This window comes from Falco rusticolus, chromosome 3, assembly GCF_015220075.1.
Source record: "Falco rusticolus isolate bFalRus1 chromosome 3, bFalRus1.pri, whole genome shotgun sequence".
Taxonomy (NCBI): Eukaryota; Metazoa; Chordata; class Aves; order Falconiformes; family Falconidae; genus Falco; species Falco rusticolus.
Window position 1 is genome coordinate 2,150,963 of NC_051189.1, and position 9,865 is coordinate 2,160,827.

At 38.9% G+C, this 9,865-nt stretch overlaps 1 non-coding gene across 1 annotated transcript; it reads right to left on the bottom strand.

The window, feature by feature from the left end:
- Nucleotides 1-312: 312 nt before the first annotated feature.
- LOC119145700 lies at nucleotides 313-468 on the bottom strand. The gene has a single exon (XR_005103506.1). It is a non-coding gene; the product is annotated as a U1 spliceosomal RNA (small nuclear RNA).
- Between the last annotated feature and the right edge of the window lie 9,397 nt (nucleotides 469-9,865).

Below are 9,865 nucleotides of genomic sequence, written 5' to 3' on the forward strand. Positions count from 1 at the left end.
CATCTGCCTCTTCATCCTGGTAGGATGGCCTGTAAAAGACTTTAACCAGGATATCTGCATTGTTGGCCCTCCCCCTGATCTTCACCCATAAACATTCAACCTTGTTACCACCATTCAGCTCTAGACAATCAAAACACTTCCTAACCTACAGGGCTACCCTCCCCATTGCTTATCCCTTCCGATGAATTTATAGCCATACATTGCAGCACTCCAGCCATGTAAGTTATCCCACATATTTCTGTGATGGCATCTATGTCATTGTTTTTCTGCTGCATGACGGCTTCCAGCTTCAAATGTTAAAAAGTACTAATAGCGGGGATGTAGTCCCCCACTACCACAAATGATGCAGTCAAGTTTCCTGCATTTGGGGACATTGCAAGGGTCAGCACACCTGGAGTACAGGGGATGCACCTCACCCTGAGAAAACCACCTGCCTGATCATGGTGTCTTCCCTGCCAGGTTAAGTATTACACAATAGGGAGCTGAGAAGGAAGGTGAGGAGTTTCTGGGCCACATCATAATCTAGGGATTAATGATGTAAGTGCACTGGATGTGCACACAAGAAACCCCATAATTATAAGGAAAACTTAAGACTGATTCATACTTATAAATAAAATTCCATAGCTCTTGACACTACTGGTATTTTTATGGTTTGTATCTGAAGGCCAGAAGAATGGAACTGCAGATGGCTTTTTCCTTCACTTGTAGTCCGTAATCTCTCTATTCAGATATAATTTCTTCAAAGTTGGAAGAAACATTATTATTTTTTTAGTTAGTATATCTTCAAGCTTATAAGAAAAGCTTGCAGAAATGAGTTAAAAAACTTTATTTGCAAACTGATTAGTTGGGAAGGTGACCCTCAGTTTTAATTCATTAATTAAAAAAAAAAAGTAAAATAAGGACTGTCGTTTCTCTCTCTTTTAATTAAATTTCTGGAAATCTTTTAACAAATGAATTAATTTAATAATTTTTTTGTGCCTTGGCCTCTTACCAGCAGTGCTAAATTCTATACAATATGCTTTTAGTGCCCAGTTGAATATTAATAAAGAAAGTTTATACTCGTCTATGCTGGAACTAGCTTAGTATATTACATCATTAAAAAAATCTAAGGTGCAGTATCAGGTTTCAAGTACAGTGGACTCTGCTTAAGACCAGACTATTTTCATTAGCAAAGCATAGAATGCATTAAAGATATATAATAATTAATAAACAGAATTTGGAAGTTATATGCAATGTAAAAATCTTTAACAATGTTGATGTCAGTAGTCCTAAACAAGTAGCAAATGAAAACTATAGCCAAAAAAAAGGGAGAATATATTCCAAACAGTGAAAACAAGCATCTATACTTTTGTCTAAAGGTTAAGAATAAGAACAAGTTTTCAAAATTAATGAGAAACATGGAAATATCCAAGACCAAGAGCTTTGTTTCCATTGCAACAGATATTTGGTTCAAACTTGCTTTTCTTGAAATCAGTGGAAGCACACTCACCACTTGCCACTTAGAAGATAGTTTGAGTTCTTGGTGATTTATTTAGATAAACTTTCTGTCTGCACCTCAAAAGAGCACTTAATGGAATGACTAAGTTGAGGTCTACTTATAGAACATGTGTGGTGGGTTGACCCTGACTGGGTGCCAGGTGCTGCCCACCAAGCCACTCCACCACTCCCCCTCCTCAGCTGGGCAGGGGCAGAAAATTAGCAGCTCATGGGCTGAGATAAGGACAGGGAGAAATCACTCACCGATTACTGTCATGGGCAAAACAGACTCAACTTGGGGAAATTAATTTAATTTATTACCAGTCAAATCAGAGTAGGATAATGAGAAATAGATCCAAATCTTGAAAACACCTTTCCCCCACCTCTCCCTTCTTCCCAGGCTCAACTTCATTCAGTTCATCACACATTGCCTCTGCCACTCATTCCTCACTCTCTTCACCTGCTTCAGTGTGGGGTCCATCCCATGGGAGACATTCCTGCATGAACTTCTCCAATGTGGACCCTTCCCACAGGCTGCAATTCTTCACAAACTACTCCAGCGTGGGTCCCTTCCACGGGGTGCAGTCCTTCAGGAACAGCCTGCTCCAGTGTGTGTCCCCTGTGGGGTCACAACTCCTGCCAGCAAACCTGCTCCAGCCTGGGCTTTTCTCTCCATGCAGCCACAGGTCCTGCCAGGACCCTGCTAGAGCATAGGCTATCCACAGTGTCACAGCCTCCTTCAGATGCATCCATCTGCTCTGCCGTGTAGTCCTCCATGGGCTGCAGGTAGATATCTGCTCCACCGTTAACCTCCATGGGCTGAGAGGCACAGCCTGCCTCACCGTGGTCTTCACCACGGGCTGCAGGGGAATCTCTGCTCCAGCACTTGGAGCACCTCCTCCCCTCCTTCTTCACTGACCTTGGTGTGTGCAGAGTTGTTTCTCTTATGTATTCTCACTCTTCTCTCCTAGATGCAGGAGATTTACCCCCTTCTTAAATATGTTATTGCAGATGTGCTACCACCATCACTAATGGTCTCAACCATGCTCAGCGGTGTATCCATCTTGCAGCTGGCTGGCATTGGCTTTATCAGACATAGGGGAAGTTTCTGGCATCTCCTCACAGAAGCCACCCCTTTAGCTCCCCTCCGCTAACAAAACCTTGCCACATAAACAAAACTCAGCATGTTTCTTCTGAAATTATTGTTTGGGTTATTTGATTTTTTTCTTTAAATAAATATATTCTTAAACATATTACTGAATAATGGTGATCTGCTAACTAGCTGAATAAGTAAATAAATGTATTTCATTCTAATAAGTTGTTTAAATACTCACAGGACTTAGGCTCAAATACACTCTAGCTTTTGCATTGCAAATGCTACAAGCCCAGATTCAAGAATAATAAAGAAACAATTTGCCAAGAATAAGGGAAGACTTTTAGTGCAGTGCTTTTGGTTGTTGTGGTTTTTTTATCCCTCTGACATTTATAGATGAAAGAATAAAGAAAGATCAATGCAGTTGCTATTTTTTCCACGTGATAGGCCTTTTCCAAAAACAGCTGACTGCTATGATCAACATGTTTTGCTCAAAATCTCTCTGACTTGGTGAAATGTCAGAATAAAGCATTTGTCCTCTGGAAGCTGGCCTGAAATTATCAAAAACTACTGAAACCCCAGGCTTTCCAGCTGTAGCTAAACTACCTCACCTTGAAGATGTTGTTTCAAGAATCTAACACTTACTGGCTTTTGGCTGGGAACTTGATATTTTCCAGAATCACTAATTTTAAGTGGTGCTGCCAAATCTATAAGGCTCCTTAACACAAGGCGAGACTAGATTGCAACACAACACTTCGCCAGGTGATTGTGCTACCATTCAGAAGGACCTTGTCAGGCTGGAGAAATAGGCTGATAGAACCTTTATGATGTTCAATGAAGGGAAAAGCCAAGTCTTGCACTGAAGGAAGAATAACTCTGTGAACCAGTATAGGCTGGGGACGAGTTCTGCAAAGAAAGAGCTGGGGGTCTTGGTGGACACTGAGCCAGCAGCCTGCCCTTGCAGCAAAGAAGGTCGAAAGCCTCTCAGTGTGCATTAGGGAGAGCATTCACAGGTCAAACCACCTAAGCTGATTCTGTATCACCATGAACGGACTTCAATTCATGCCTTTATATATCATACCAAGTAGATATTTATCTCTGTATCCTACAGTCAATACAAAGCAACCGTCAACAGAAAGAAGTGGTATTAGTAAACAACTTACCTAAGCAGTTTTAGATGCACATCTTTGAATAATTTCACTGAGAAGTACCTATTTATCTCCATGACTATATCAGGTGGACGAACACACTTGTTCAAATAAGTCCTATCTCTAGAGAATTTAATCAACAAGAAAGTAGATTAGCTTGGATACAGAACTGCACAACCGCAATTAATATGCTTCCACAAGCTAATCTCCACATGATACTGCATTGAGCTTTATAGGCATGCTAGTTTGAGCTGCCCTAACTCATGGTCTCTGAAATGTACGCATCATTACACAAATATTTATTTTCCCAGTGATAAATCCCCATATTAGTTGCTAACTGGTATTTTGGGATTTCTTTATTTCCTGTGGATATTTCCATTTTAAATAAACATGCCAGGATTTGTTGAGTACTCATTTTGAAGGAAAAAAGACAGCTGTCTAAAGGCACAGTGTGTTACGGCTCACCTTGTATCAGTGGCTGTATTTGTGCAAGATCCCAGTCCCCAGGTCCTTGGCTTTCCTTTGTTGATGCCTTTTTTTTTGATGGCACAAGCCAGGAGAGGGCCATTGCCCTCTTTGGATAAGCAATCCACACATACATCAAAAAGGTAAAAAAAATTTCGCATCTTGTAATGCCAGGTCACTTTGACAACTGCCTTGTATGGATTTGGGGGTTTCACTGATTTTTGAAAATACCAATTTAAGTTTATCCAGGGTCACATGGTTGTCAAGGACTGTGACTTCCAGATCCTCACTACATGTTCTAAATTTCATTTACCTTAGTTTTCCTTTTAAAATGGCTGGGGTTCTGTTTTTGTCATCTCCATTCTCTCCTGTTTGTATCTCCTGAACTCTCTAAGGACAGGGAAGTGAGAGAAGTCCAGAATATTTAAAAGGTTAAAGTCTCTGTTTGTAAGTCCATTAGGAGTTTATAGTTTTTAAACAGACTTTACTGGCCATTAAAATTCTGATGCCTTTGCCTGACAAAGATTGTAATGAAAATAGAAAACGGCATTAAATGGAAACCGTTCTGAAGATGATTGCAAAAGATACAAGCCTAACTCATTCTCATTATAGCTTTGTGTTGGTATAATTGTGAGTGTTACTCGGATACCTGAAATACTTGGAGAGAATTTTATTGTGATTGTAAAAAGGTGCTACTTAATTTGATTTAAAATCAGAACTGTAGTTGCCTACTTTGGCTGTACTGCAAATGGCATAGGAGCAGCTGACACTGATTTTGTGTAGGACTGCAGGAATATTTTTCTGTTGCTTAAGCCCAGCTACTGACATTCAAGACATCTATATATGGTTTTAAGACTTAATTTGCTGATCATCCACAAAGCTGACATGTTAGCTGCTCCCATCTTGTAGTTTAGGGTGAAACCAGACTGGAGAAAATCCTACAATTTTAGATTGTATCAAAACACATCCTTGTCTTTGCATGGATGATCTTGAGGACGCTGCCTCGACATATGCTTCCAGGTAGGGCTCAAGTTTTTTCTTTCCAGTGATGAGAAGTGAAAAATGTCATCTTCAGAGTCATCCCAGAAAGATTTCAGTGTGGCCTGCCTAGGAATATAGGAAGCCTCAATTCAAGGTAGTGGATGAGATTAATGTGAAAGCATGCAGTTGTCTTTCAGGAGTGCTCAGGCAGCTCCTAGAGCCGATATGTTTAAGGAAAACTGTAGAGGTGGTCTGTGACTGTATGGAAGGGACAAGTCCATTCATTCCTGAGAACTTTAAAAACAAAGAAGCCATGCTATACAGGGTGCCATTGCTAAAACATCAGTGCAAATTCATGGAAATTTGGCTTGAAACTGCTGAAGCACAGTACATTTACATCTTTATTTACTGACTTTAATAGTACTTAAAGAATTGTTTCTTTTTCAATTTGGTTTGTTTTGGTTAGGTTTTTTTAAGGAAATAATGTAATTGCTTCTACTTGGGGCCTGTTTTAATAGTACATTTGAATAAGTAAAATATTAGCAAGTCTCATCATCATTTTTTCCCAGGTTTCATGTGCAGCTACTTATATCCCTTTTCACAGTCTTGATAATTTCCATAATACCAAACCAGATGGTTGGGGGGGGGGGGGGGGTAGGGAATAAAAAAAAAAAAAGAAAAAAAAACCCAAACCACATTGTCAAAGGCAGATTCCTTGCTTCTGTATCAAAGAAAACCACTTCTCATGGAGAATAGTTACAATTAAGTCTAATAATAGACACAGAATCTTGCCCCTGTGTCCCAGAAGCCAGAGGAGACACAGATATTATTTATATGTCACAGCACACATATGTCTAAGTGGATGCCACTGGCTAAAATTGATAAGAGAAACTTGTTTATCACTTTTCAAGAAAATATTCTGCCACTGTGTAATGGTATATATATATATACGTAAATATAATATATGTACAATGGTGAACGTAGATAGAAAGTCTGCCTTATCATACAGTATGAGAAGAAGACAAAAAAGATAGTTGTGGACTGTAAAAGTAATCTGAGGCCCATATTCTTTTTTAATTGAATAAGAATCAATATTTCCTACAAATAGAATTGGTATGAAATCTAAAAGAAAGATAGCTCAGCCAAGAAACCATTGATCTGTTCTGTACAATACATGCTGTTTATGCAACTCTGTGTATGCGTTTGCATGTGCACATGTATCTTTGTGTGTAAACACACATCTGTGTGTATTACTTCCCAAGAAATCAATATAGTGCCATGTTTTTGCTTAAACTTCTGTTTTGTAATATGGATTCTTAGAAAGGGAGATTCATGGCCTGCTAATATAGTGCAAATTGTCTTACAAGATTCTTAGCAGTGGTCAATATGTTTACTGTTTTAGAGAATAAAGCATTACCGTTGAGAGATATGGCTCATACCCTAAAGAACAAAGAAATGTTTAGTGAACAGAAAGCAGGGGATACAAATAGAGCATACACTAAACATATTAATTCTAAATGATGTGGCCACATTCTTCAGCACTGGCTCACAGCAGTTTTTCCTTGACATAGTAGAACTGCTTCTGATTTATGTCATGTAAATAATAGGAGAATCTATGCTGCCATTTAAATATGCTTCATTGGAAAACAATGAAAACAATTCTAAAGGCATGCATTTTTGAACAGCATAAGCAGTTCAACTGCACAAGCAAGATATTTATATTGATCCAAAAAAAATCACTTTAGATTTACTGGGGAGAAAATAGAAATAGAGAAAACCAACTTGTTGTCTTCTTGTCTAAGTTCACTGAATTTTTACTACTTCTGTTACCTTTTTATTCTCTTTAACATCTAGGCAAAGTGAGTGCAATTAGGTGTAAGAAGCTTTTGTTGTTGGTTTGGGTTTTTTTAAAGGCTACTATATACTGGTTTATCACTACTTGAATAGGCTTTGTGTTGACCTGATCTTGCAAGATTGCATGGCTTGTCTGGTTTTGTCTTAGTCTATGCTGATCTTAGCTTCTTTCAGTTGTGACAATTGTCTAGCAATCAAGTGTTATCTAAATTTGTTTAAGCTTTAGTTTACATTTGTGGAATTATACCATATCGTGCCTGTTGTTCACGGTTAAGTAGCAGAACAAGTACTCTGCGCAGGATGAAGCAGCTTATGACCCTAGAACAAAAATGTAGGGTTTAGGTGAGGGCAGGCACAATATGACACAAGAAGTACTAGGACTACACATAAATCAGGCCAGACAGTGATGACTAAAGGTGTAAACAAACAAACAAATGTGTGTCAGGTGAAAGATCTGTATTTAAGGTATGTTTCCTTTGATCCAGAAGAACCGAAGTGTAGTATTTTATACGTGTAAATGTCTGAGATACTTGTGACTGAAGCCTAGTTATTCTACACATATTATCTCTTCTGCTGGGCCATGCCAGAAACGTTACCAAGGCCCTTCCCCTCTAGAAGAGACTGGTAGTGGCTGGTTAAGGAAAGAGTAGAGGACGTGGGAAACAGGGATCATCTCCCGCCCCTATTTGCCATCCCACTCATTATCAACCTGAAATTTAGGAAATTCCTGAACCAAATATGTTTAATAGCTTCTCATGGTCTAGTCGTCTATGCATTTGCCTAAGCCCTTTCTGAAGTAACATAGTGTCCTTTGGACAGAGCTACCACAATCTGATTATGCATTTAGTTAAAAAGATAGAAAAGACTTCATGTTAAGCCATTGTTCTGTTTTGTTACTGCCAGCTGAACATCTGCTTCTTTCTTGGGACTTCAGGGAGTACAGGATGTAGTCCAACATAAATGCAAGAGCATGACAACATGGCTTATATATAACATGTTACTACTCTGTGAACTGATAAACCTAATTAAATATAAGATAGTTTCTAGATTGAAACTTAACCTCCTTACATGGTTTACACTCAAATTCCATCGAAATGGAAACTACAAATTCATTCCTTAAATTCATAGTTAGAACAGTTTTCAGCACAGGTCCCTCTATCAAAACACTGAATATTAACTGAGGAATTATTTTTGATTATGAGTGTGTTTTTCAGTCTCAACAACCTTACTTTGACACTATGTCAAAGATGTCCCTAACAGTTTTGTTTTTATAACTGACATTCATCCCAGGTGATCTCAATTGATACCTAGGGATTTATAACACATATAATAAACAGGTCTTGGCATTTCCAAATTCATTTCCTTGACCTAATAAAGCGACATAATCATAAACTTCAGTCTTCTTGCAAGAAAGCTTTCCCATTACCATTACTGATGAAATAAATATTAGCAAACTTTAGGCTATCATTCACACTGGAGAAAATTTTGCATTAATTCAGCAGCCCTCCTCCTGGTTCTCAGTGAGGGCAGACTTCATCCCTGAGTACTTTCTTACATCTATGACAAAAGGGTGTAACAAGTACAGCAGTGTCAGTACTTTTAGAATGGTTCAGTTTTCTTCCTTTTGGGGTTTTCTTACTTTTCAAATCAGTATGTGAGTGACTTCCTTCTACTGCAGTGGACCTGAGTATATGTAAAGGATTTTCCTGGTAGCAGGGATTTGCTGGCTAGTTTGGCTCTGGCAAGCAGAAGCTTGTTGTTAAAGAGCATGAGATCACACATTCAGAAATGCTTTCAGCAGCTGTGTACAGCTGACTGGCATCCCCAGTACCTGTGTATATATGGCCACAGATCATCGTAATTGACTCTCTCTGCTCTATTGGTTTAATTACCAGGAAGAGTTTGCTTATAGAACAGGTAGTCAGGTTTTATACTTTATTAACTTTGTTACATTACAGTGTCAGTGTTGCGTAACTCCATTTAATCTGTTGTATGTCTTTTGTGACCTTTCTGACTTTTTTCTGCTCCGCTTTCCAGAATTTATTAATTTTATCAACAATGTGGAGAGAAGACTGCATGGGATGTACCATGGTTGACCGAAGATGACAACAAAGAGCTCTGGACATTCTAGAAGTACAACACGAGAACTGGAAGACCAGCTGAGGCAGCAGATGTTGCAAATTCGGAGCATCTCCTGAGGACTGGTGATGCTCAGAGAGGACCTGAGTCATCTTAAGTCAGTCACTGAGCCACGTGATGATGATATTAAAAACAATTTACTTCTGCCTGTGAACACATTCATGTGGAGTAAAGAAGCATAATGCAGAGATCTTTGACTCAGTAAAAACCTGGGAAAGTCCATATAATTCTGCACAGTGTTTATGATTTTAGCCAGCTGGACTTTGAAGCAGGCTAGCTGTGTTTGCTGCGAATGGTGCCTTAGCTTATAAATTCCTCTTTGTTGGCAGACGCAATACCACACACATACAGGAAAGAATATCGTTGTGCTGCTTTTGATTTCCCTACTTTTCTGGTTCAGATAAGTATGTAGGATGAACTGTTTCTTGTATAAACCTAACAATGCTTTACAGGACAGAGCTTCAGAAGGCTACTACACTTAGCACAGCACTTCTTCAAGAACATAATTTCCCTTTTCTTCCTGTCCCAATTTGTGGTCAAAGGTTAGTGATTTTTAAATTATTCCTGTTTCACTTGGTCTTACTCTTACTAAAAGCTTATGGAAACAGCACTCTTGATGTGAAAATGAGCTGCATGTGTCCTATTCAGAGCCTTGCAAAACTTCATGCTTTCTCAGTTGCTCATGCTAATTTCCTCTATTAATGGTCAT